The sequence below is a fragment of the Amblyomma maculatum genome, chromosome 8 (assembly GCF_055883805.1).
Source record: "Amblyomma maculatum isolate TAMU_Amacu chromosome 8, ASM5588380v1, whole genome shotgun sequence".
Taxonomy (NCBI): domain Eukaryota; kingdom Metazoa; phylum Arthropoda; class Arachnida; order Ixodida; family Ixodidae; genus Amblyomma; species Amblyomma maculatum.
The window spans coordinates 26,669,610-26,679,266 of NC_139351.1; the positions used below are offsets into that span (position 1 = coordinate 26,669,610).

General features: G+C 45.6%; 1 pseudogene; it reads left to right on the top strand.

The window, feature by feature from the left end:
* Positions 1–8,973: 8,973 nt before the first annotated feature.
* On the top strand, positions 8,974–9,642 carry LOC146180796 (uncharacterized; annotated as a pseudogene).
* The last annotated feature ends 15 nt before the right edge of the window (positions 9,643–9,657 follow it).

A 9,657-nucleotide genomic window follows, 5' to 3' on the forward strand; every position in this document is an offset into this window, starting at 1 on the left:
AACCCGCTTCTGTGCTAGCTGCATCCACTTGACCCCTGCGAACTTCTTGATCTCATCCGCCCACCTAACTTTCTGCCGCCCCCTTCTACACATTCCTTCCCTTGGAATCCAGTTTGTTACCCTCAGCGACCATCGGTTATCCTCTCTTCGCACTACATGTCCTGCCCATGTCCATTTCTTCTTAATTTCTACTAGAATGTCGGTAACTTGAGTTATTTCTCTGACCCACTCTGCACGCTTTCTATCTCTTAATGTTGCCCCTACCATTTTTCGTTCCATAGCCCTCTGGGTTGTCCTCAACTTAAGTAGAACTTTCTTGGTTAGCCTCCACGTTTCAGCCCCATAGGTGAGTACAGGCAAGATGCAACTGTTGTATACTTTCCTCTTGAGCGATACCGGTAAGCTGCTAGTCATAATCTGCGAGTGCTTGCCAAATGCGCTCAATCCCAATCTTATTCTTCTTGTTATTTCCTTTTCATGGTCCGGATCTGCGGTTACTACCTGTCCTAAGTAGACATATTTGCCTACTACTTCCAGTATTTCGCTACCTAATGTAAACTGCTGTTCCTTCCCGAGGCTGTTGAACATTACCTTAGTCTTCTGCATATTGATTTTCAAGCCTACCTTTCTACTTTTCCTGTCTAGGTCATCAATCATTATTTGAAGTTCATCTCCCGAGTTGCTTGGCAAGGCAATGTCATCAGCAAATCGCAGATTACTGAGCTATTCTCCATCTACCCTTATCCCTAACTGCTCCCATTCCAAGTCTCTGAATACTTTCTCTAAACAAGCTGTGAATAGTACTGGGGAGATTGTCTCTCCTTGCCTAACAACTTTATGGGAATTTTGTTACTTTCTTTATGCAGAACAATGGTTGCTGTGCAGCCACTATATATATATCTTCCAGCACTTTCACGTACGGCTCGTCTACCCCCTGATTTCGCAATGACTGCATCACCGCTGAGGTTTCAACTGAGTCAAATGCTTTTTCGTAATCAATGAATGCTATGTATAAGGGCTGGTTATATTCCGAGCATTTTTCTATCACCTGATTGATGGTATGGATATGATCGATAGTAGAGTACCGTTTCCGAAACCCTGCTTGATCCTTTGCTTGATTGCAGTCTAAGGTTGTCCTGATTCTATTAGCGATTACCTTAGTAAATACCTTATACATAACAGACAGTAAGCTGATTGGTCTGTAATTTTTAAGGTCCTTAGAGTCCCCTTTCTTGTGAATGAGGATAATGTTTGCATTCTTCCATAGTTCCGGTACCGTCGATGACACCAGGCACTGCGTATACAGGGTGGCCAGTTTTTCTAGCATGATATCCCCCCCCCCCCCCGTCCTTCAGCAAATCTGTAGTTATCTGATCCTCTCCAGCTGATTTCCCCCTTTTAATAGTTTCTAGTGCTTTCTTGACCTCGTCCTTCGTCACTGGTGGAACGTCTGACTGTTTTTCCCTACCGCCAATCTCATTACGGTCCTGACTACTTTGGCTACTGTAGAGATCTGTATAGAACTCCTCGGCTACTTTGACTATCTTGTCCATATTAGTGATGACGTTGCCCGCCTTGTCCCTTATCGCAGCATCGGTGCTCTCTATGGATCTTCATTATTGTTTCAGAGTGCTAGCAGTGCCAAGGGATGCGGGATCAAATACTGGCCGCAGCGGTCTGCTTTTCAATGAAGGTGAAAAGCAAGGCGCTCGTGTGCCGTGTGAAGTCAGTGCACATTAAAGAACCCCAGGTGTTCTAATTTTCTGGAGTATTTCACTATGGCATCTTCATAGCCCCAGTCACTTTGGGATGTTAAACCCCACAAACTAAATGGCCTTCATTTAGCGGCAGTCACCTTACAGTGCAACGCCAGATAGATACGGGAGGAGTGTACTAAAATAAAACTCATCCAGAACCTCTTTCATTTTTTCCCACTGACTCCGCTCAAACCGTATCCTCTCTATCAAAATAAAATCTTCACCATACACAACAAAATCTCCCCAGGATAGCTCCGAAACACCCATCTGGCCCACAATCTGGTGGTAGTAGGCATAGTCTTCTTTCAAATGTGGTGTCCCATTACCAATTGTGCTGCAGAAATCAGCTGCTCTCAGTTCATCCGCTTTCAGGCCACGCAAAGTGTAGGGGCATTTGATTTCTACAATGCCATAAGACTTTTCGACAGCATCGTAAACAATCCTGTCTGGTACACAAGCTACTACGTTCCTGCCGCGGTTACCGCACTGCGGTGGAGAAGAAATGTAACAGTAGCGCGTATTCTGATTGCGATGCACGTTAAAAAACACCAACCAGTCGAAATTCATTCGCAGCCATTCACTTCCGCGTCCACAGCCTAAGTAGCTGATGTTAAATCTCATAAATAGGAATCGCAGGTAACCTAATCAGGGCTGCCACGTTCACGTAGGATTCAACGTGAAAGTTGTAGCTACGTTCGTAGCTACAATGCGCGCCCGATCTCTCTTCATAAAACTCACGGACGCTCCGATCCGTAAGCGTTGGGATCCCGGTCAAATTGTTCTTCCATCCCGTGATGGGGAAAATGACCGGCTGTGTCATCATAGTAAATGTCAAACAAACGGCAGACAAAACAAAAAAACTGGGATCAGACGCGGAGCAGCGCGTAGGATAGAACGAGGGAAATGATCTCATCCACGATGGCGGCGCGGCAGTGTTGCCAGAACAACCTGCGACATTTCACAGCGTTGCTGGCATTTATGCAACTGGTGTATTGTTGTTGTTCGCCGTGTTTTCTTTTTTTCACCACAGGCTGAAAATGAGTGTTTCTGGGTTGTACTGCGTTGTTTTGAGGAGTGTATCGTGAATTTATGTGTTTGCATGTATGTATTTCTTATTCGCTATTTTACCTACAAACCTGGTGCCGCGAGCGAAAGATTTAGTGCATCTCAGAGCGAGGGGGCAAGTGTGCGGCGGCACGAGGGCTTTCGGTGGCATTTCTTGTTTTGTGTGGGATAACTAACCGGGAAGCTGTTCTTTTCGTATTGGCCGAAGAAGAAAAAAAAAGGGGCGAAGGGGGAGGTGACACGACGCAGCTGGAGTACCTCGTGGAGAAGACAGCGGGAGGAAAATAGCGCACGCCGGTCAAATGAGGACGCAAAGGCAGAGCGGGCTGGTCCCACGAAAGGCGCGGCGGGGACGCAAGGAGAAGGGGCGCTTGAGCTTGAGAGGGTACTGTAGCTTGTCCCTCAAACGGCGTCGCGCTGGTTCGGCTCTCCGGTGTTGCCGAGGATCGGGTTTCTCTGCCGAGAAGCGTGTGGTTGTCTTTCGGAGACGCTCTGCGCGCGAGGCGGCTAAGGAAATGGCCAGAACCCTGTATCTGTGTGTGTTTTCCTTTTGGCGAAGCTGGCCAGGGCGGCGAGCAGCTTGGCTTGTGTGTGATGTTGTTTTGTTTTTCTTTTCTATGTGATGTGTTTAATTCGGGAGAAAGTGGAGGGAGAATTCTTCATTGGCTGAGGTGTTGCGAGGGGGTTGTCATTGGCTGAACAGTAAGTTTTGGCGGCAATTGCTTGAGATCGGGGTGCGGGAATGAGAGTGCGAGGCTTTTACTGGACGGCAGCCGTGCGGGCCAGTCGTGTGTGACTGGTGGTGGCCCGGGGCCGTAGGTAGGAGACAACATGGCTGAAGTAGAGAGGAAGTTCGTGGCGGTGGCCGATAGTGGGCTCAGCGCCGTGTAATCTGAATGTAATGAAAAGTGTGTTAGTTTTGCTTGTTTTATTTTGATTTAATAAATGTTTGGTTAGCATCGGACGGAGGTCGCTCATTTGATGGAGGACATGCGCTCAACTCTGCAGCCGTCAGTCGCAAAGTAAGTCCCCCAGGGTCCGGCACGAGGCCCTCCTCTCGCACCCATCACCATCAACCGAGAGGGAAGCCCTTCCGCCGACTTAACCATCAGTCGAAGTGGAGGACGTTTGTTTTTGTACGCATTTAACTACAGTTGTCGCAGGTGGCGCATGTCGCCCGCCTCAAACGGTTTCATCCCAGGTGATCTATTTAACTCGCCCGACGGGCTTCGTCTGCGAGGAGGGAAATGTCACGCACCATAGCAGATCGACGGAAGAAGAAGATGAACCGTCGGACGATCGGTAGAGGAAGAACGAGGGTCAGAAGGACGTTTGTTGTCGCGGTCCTGCTTCCATCGATCCCTCTGTAAATAAACCCCCTTGTGCGTACTAAGCACATAACAAATATATCTGTATGTGTGTGAGTGTGTGCACGTATCTATGTATGTATGTATGTATGTATGTATGTATGTATGTATGTATGTATGTATGTATGTATGTATGTATGTATGTATGTATGTATGTATGTATGTATGCATGCATGCATGTATGTATGTATGTATGTATGTATGTATGTATGTATGTATGTATGTATGTATGTATGTATGTATGTATGTATGTATGTATGTATGTATGTATGTATGTATGGACCATGCACGCACCTGATAGGCCATCGTGTTGAAAGCACAGCAAGGTGGTCGTATAAAAGCACCAGCTCGGGAGCACTCAGGCCATGTAACGCCAGCACGAATACTCCAGAACGGACACACTAGCATGGGCACTAGAACTGTGTCTGAATTTCCGCTCTGGTGAAAACACCAGACACGGGCTGTCAGATTTTTCGATACGGAGGCTACGCTCAATTGTCTTCCGCAGGACGAGCATAATTATAGCGTCAAGAAACGCTCGAGCCCGTCCGACAGTTATCGATCAACTCGACAAGTTTGTCTATGGAGGAAATGTAGAGGACGCAGAAGAGACGATCACAGGAGGAGCGAAATTAAGAAAGGCGAGACGCAGTTAGTTTGCGACATACGCAGCTAGTAACCTACAGCAAAAGACAGGTTGTGAAGCCTGCACTCAACTTCTCACCACGAACATTGCGCCAGGTCACAATTCACTCAGACATTTATTTGACTCAATCGATCTTTTGTAACCATCTGGACAGGTTTCCTAGTCCAGTTTGTATGCTAGAGGATTCATTCGCAGTGTGTTCGTTTTATTAAGTCCAGAAAATTGAGCGCGTTGAACCTTCAAATTTTGTAACCTCCTTGAAAAGTGTGCATCTTGCAAGTTTGGCTCAGGGACACGGGAAAGAGCTCACTCTTCAAGTGATCAAATTTTGCGTGGTTTTGTGCCTTTGCTTTTTTGAAAAATAATCGCAAAAACTATAGCAATGTAATTGGGCGGCCTTACCATGAGTGCCTGCTCTACGGTTCGTTCGACCGGCAGCGACGGAGCTCCACCCTAGCGAGAATAGCATAATCGCGAGCTTGCTTCAACTCAGCTACTGTGTTCTAAACTTGCCGAAAGAGCTGGGAAGTGGTGTCATCCCTAGGATGCTTCGTTTCAAGAAGAAAGTTTTGGTTCACAAGAGTAGGGCTGGCCTTGGCTGGGTATCATCAGGAGCCCGAAAGCTCCGCCCACGGGCTACGCATGAACGCGCCGATTACCTGTGATACCGCGATGGCCAAGGACACGGGGCAGCCTTAGATTGGGAGACGTTGCATGAAATAAGGGTTTCTATATGATATGTAATGTAGAATATGCGCGTCAAATAGACACATTGGTGCAAGCCGATAAGAAGTCTGCGAGTCGCATGACGGACAGAGAACTGGTAGCTACCATCAGCGATGCGCGAAACGGGAATTTGAGGGCGGTTACGACGAAGTATACGCATAGAAGGCGACAAGATCCTTGAGCATTGACAACACTTTTTGACACTTCAGTAGCACTTTTCTTCCACAAAAAAAGTTGTGAAATATTGAGTCGTTATTCCACCACCTTACCTTGGACCATAATAACCTTAGAGTTTAATAAACTAAAGGATCAAGCAGGATTCCTGAGGGTACTCTACCATCGATCATATCGACACTATCAACCAGGTGATAGAAAAGTGCTCGGAATATAACTATCCCCTATACATACCATTCACTGACTACGAAAAGGCATTTGACTCGGTCGAAACCTCGGCCGTCATGCTGGCATGCGCGGGCAGGGTGTAGGTGAGACATATGTGAAATTAAGATATCTATAGTGGCTGCACAGCAACCCATAGTTCTGCATAAAGAAAGTGATAAAACTCAAATTGAGAACGGTGTTCGGTAGAGACACCATCTCCCCAGTTTTGTTTATAGGGTGTGTTGAAAGACATGGAAAGGGAGCAGTTAGGCGTCAGGCGCGATGTAGAATAGTAATTTGTTATTCTGTCTTGTTAAGTAATCTGTCGTGTTAAGTATATCAAGGGAACGATTGCAACTAATGATTAATGAAGTAGACAGCAGAAGCAGAAAGGTGGGCCCAAAGAATAATATACTAAGATAATGTTGACAAGCTTGGGAAAGGAACAGCAGTTTAAATTAAGAACCGATGCGCTGGAAGGAATAGGTGAATATATGTACTTAGGACAGATAGTATCCACAGATCCGGACCACGAAAGGGAGATAAATAGAATAAAATTGGGATACAGCGTAATTGGAAGGTACTGGCACATTATGATTTAGAGCTTATCAGTATCGTGTACAACTGTTGCATCCTATCAGTACTAACCTATGGGGCTGAAACATGGAGGTTAACGGAAAAAGTTCTACTTAATTTATTCATTTGTTCAAATACCCTAAAGACCTGGGCGGACATTACATGTTGGGGGGGGGACAAGAGTTAAAACAATGCATCCAAAATTGCGGTACTTATACAGTCGTTAACAAGAACACTACCGATAGTTAGCCAGGCACATAATGTTGAAAGGCTAGTGCTTCAAGCACTCAAAATAAAGATACGGGTGGCACTAAACATTCACGTTTTTCGGAGAGCAGCGCTTTAACACGAACATAAAAAAGAAATGCAAAGATGAAGGTTACAGCTCGAAGTAATTTTTTAGTCCGATTGCAAACGTTTCGTAATCGCTGGCCAATGCAATGATGACAGGGAGCAGATTCCATTGACGGATGGCGATGAGGAGAGGCGAGTGAAAAAAAAGATTGGTTCGAGCAAAGATGAGTTTCACTTTCAGCTGGTGATCATCAATGCATAGACATATGTGATAGGCCGACGTCATATAATACAACGCAAAGGAAGAATGAGTATAATATAATTTTTAAGTTGAGGACAATGCAGAGGGCTATGGAACGAAGAGTGGTAGGTGTACCGTTAAGATGTGGAAACGCGCAGAGTGGGTCAGCGAAATGACTCGTGTTAATGACATTCTAGTGGAAATCAAGAAGAAATAGGCATGGGCAGGACATTTATTGCGAAGAGAGGACAAACCACTCTCGCTTAGGGTGACAAATAGGATTTCAAGGAAAGGAAAGCGTAGCAGGGGGCGGCAGAAGGTTAGGGGGGCGGATGAGGTGAAGTTCGCAGGGGTCAAATGGTTGTGGCTAGTGCAGGACTGGGTTACTCGGAGGAGCATCGGAGAGGTATTTGCACTACACTGGCTATAGTCCGGCTGATGATGATGATGACCGTGAGGATGATAGTAGCGATGACAATGACGCTGCAATTAGCGATAATAACAATGACCGTGGCAATAATAATGGCCGTAATTTAGTTAATGATGAGAGCAAACGTGATGCACCATGTGCAGCAGCGACGCTCAGCCTTTCGCATTTCTGCGGTGTAGAGTGCACAATTTTCTCAAAATTTTTCAACTCTGCATGAAAAAATGTTTGCTGACAGGCTTTCCTTTACCACATAGGCCCCCATCTCTAGTCACTTGAACTGTAAAATTTGTTGTAGCTACAAAGTAAAATCTATGCAAACTTGCAAAGGCATGAGGTCAGTAACGAGTGGTATAAGCTGTCCCGACCTTGGTTACACAGGAGAATCCAGGCAGGCATTTATGTTTTTGGGCATAATACAAACTACTGTTATAGAATCCTGTGGTGTGATTTGAAAAACAGCTTTATGCATTGAAAGCAGCACAGCTGGCAATGCTGGAGTGAAAACGGACAGAGGGTGGGTATGCAGGCAAAATGATATTATGCCTCTTGCATGTCCCACCATGTGCAATGTGTGGGGGCTACACATCGATAGTACATAGGGAAAGGGTAAAGTGTTGATGTCTGAAATGAGCCGAAATTGATCTTTATTTGTCAAGATTGGCCACACCAGTGCCTCAGTTTGCCTGAATGTAACATTTTAATAATTGCGGGGACGTAAAAAACATGCAAACCGCATTTTCTCACAGAATGTAAAGCATTCCAGAAATTCACTACACAAAGGTAATTGATGCGTACATCTGCACGCTGCTGCAAGTTGCCTCGAAGTGTGGTATACTGCAAATGCTGAGGCTGTCAAAAAAGGCTATATTTTTGTAAGAGTAGCAATAATAATTTCTCCTGAAGCTGCTGGTGTATTTCGAGAAAAAAAAGAAAATGATTTGTATTGCTGCTGTCACTGGGATGTCATGTTTGGTGGCATGTCCACTTTGGTCCATGTTGATGCAGCTCGTGCTGGTTTGAAGCCCTGGATATTAGGATTGAAAGCAACATGGGCTGCATGGAAATTGACCGAAATGGAATGTAAAAGGCAACACCTGTAGAATGCCACCTTTCTTTGCAGCTTAGATAGACTTGAATCATAAACATCTATGCAGCGGCGTCTCATGAGCCCCAACACAAAACCGCACACACTGCCTTTGCCAGCAGGGACAACACAGGGATTGTGCTTTGAGGAAGTTCACCAGATCCAAAGTGGATGGCGGAAAGCACATTTGATCAAGATGGCAGAACCTAGAGATGCGTTACATCAGTTCTTTTGGGCCTATCTCGTTGTACTTATCCTCTTCACTTCAAAAGCATGAAGAACTCTCTAGAATGCACTTCTACCCATGTTTGTCTATTGTGCATTGTTGTGCATGGTAATTTCCGTTGGCTTACTCATGTAGAACAACCATTCTGTTTTCAGCATTGGAAGCATGTATTCAGAACATATGCTCAAAGCTGATCAGAAGGAGCAAAGGCTGGCTGCTGAAACTGGGCAGTTCTGCGAGGATGGCACCACTCCACATATTACGGTAGTGGTTGACGGCGCCTGGTCACACCGAAGTCACGGCCACAGATATTAAGCAAATTCTGGAGTTGCAGTAGTAATTGGAGAACGCAAGCAGAAGCTACTTTGCCTGGAAATGAGGAACAAACTGTGCAGTAACTGTGAGTACTACACAAGAGAACAGAAAAAGGTCAATGAGCGCATATCCTAGAAACATTGGAGTGTAAGCTCTGGTGCCATGGAGGCTGATATTATTGTGGAAGGTTTCAAAATGAGTGGAGAGATGCATGGCCAAGAATACCGTACCTTTGTAGGGGACGACGATGTTACAGTCAAATCAGCACAAAGGTACACTACGGTCGTTTCATAAAGAAGAGTGAGCGTGCCAATTATGCAGTCAAAATGTTATACCACTCGCCTCTAAGGTGTTGTGAAGAGTTCAGAGTGCCAGCATCCTAAGTGGTCCTAGAATAAAGCGCATAAAAATGGTGCCCGCAAAGCAATTAGCCCTTATGCTTGTACCCTGCGGGATTTTCAGGGCTCCTCAGAGGACAGTCAAGAACTGATAAAGCACAGCACACGAGATCTGACTGTTGACCTCTTGAATTGACCAAGTCATGTTTTT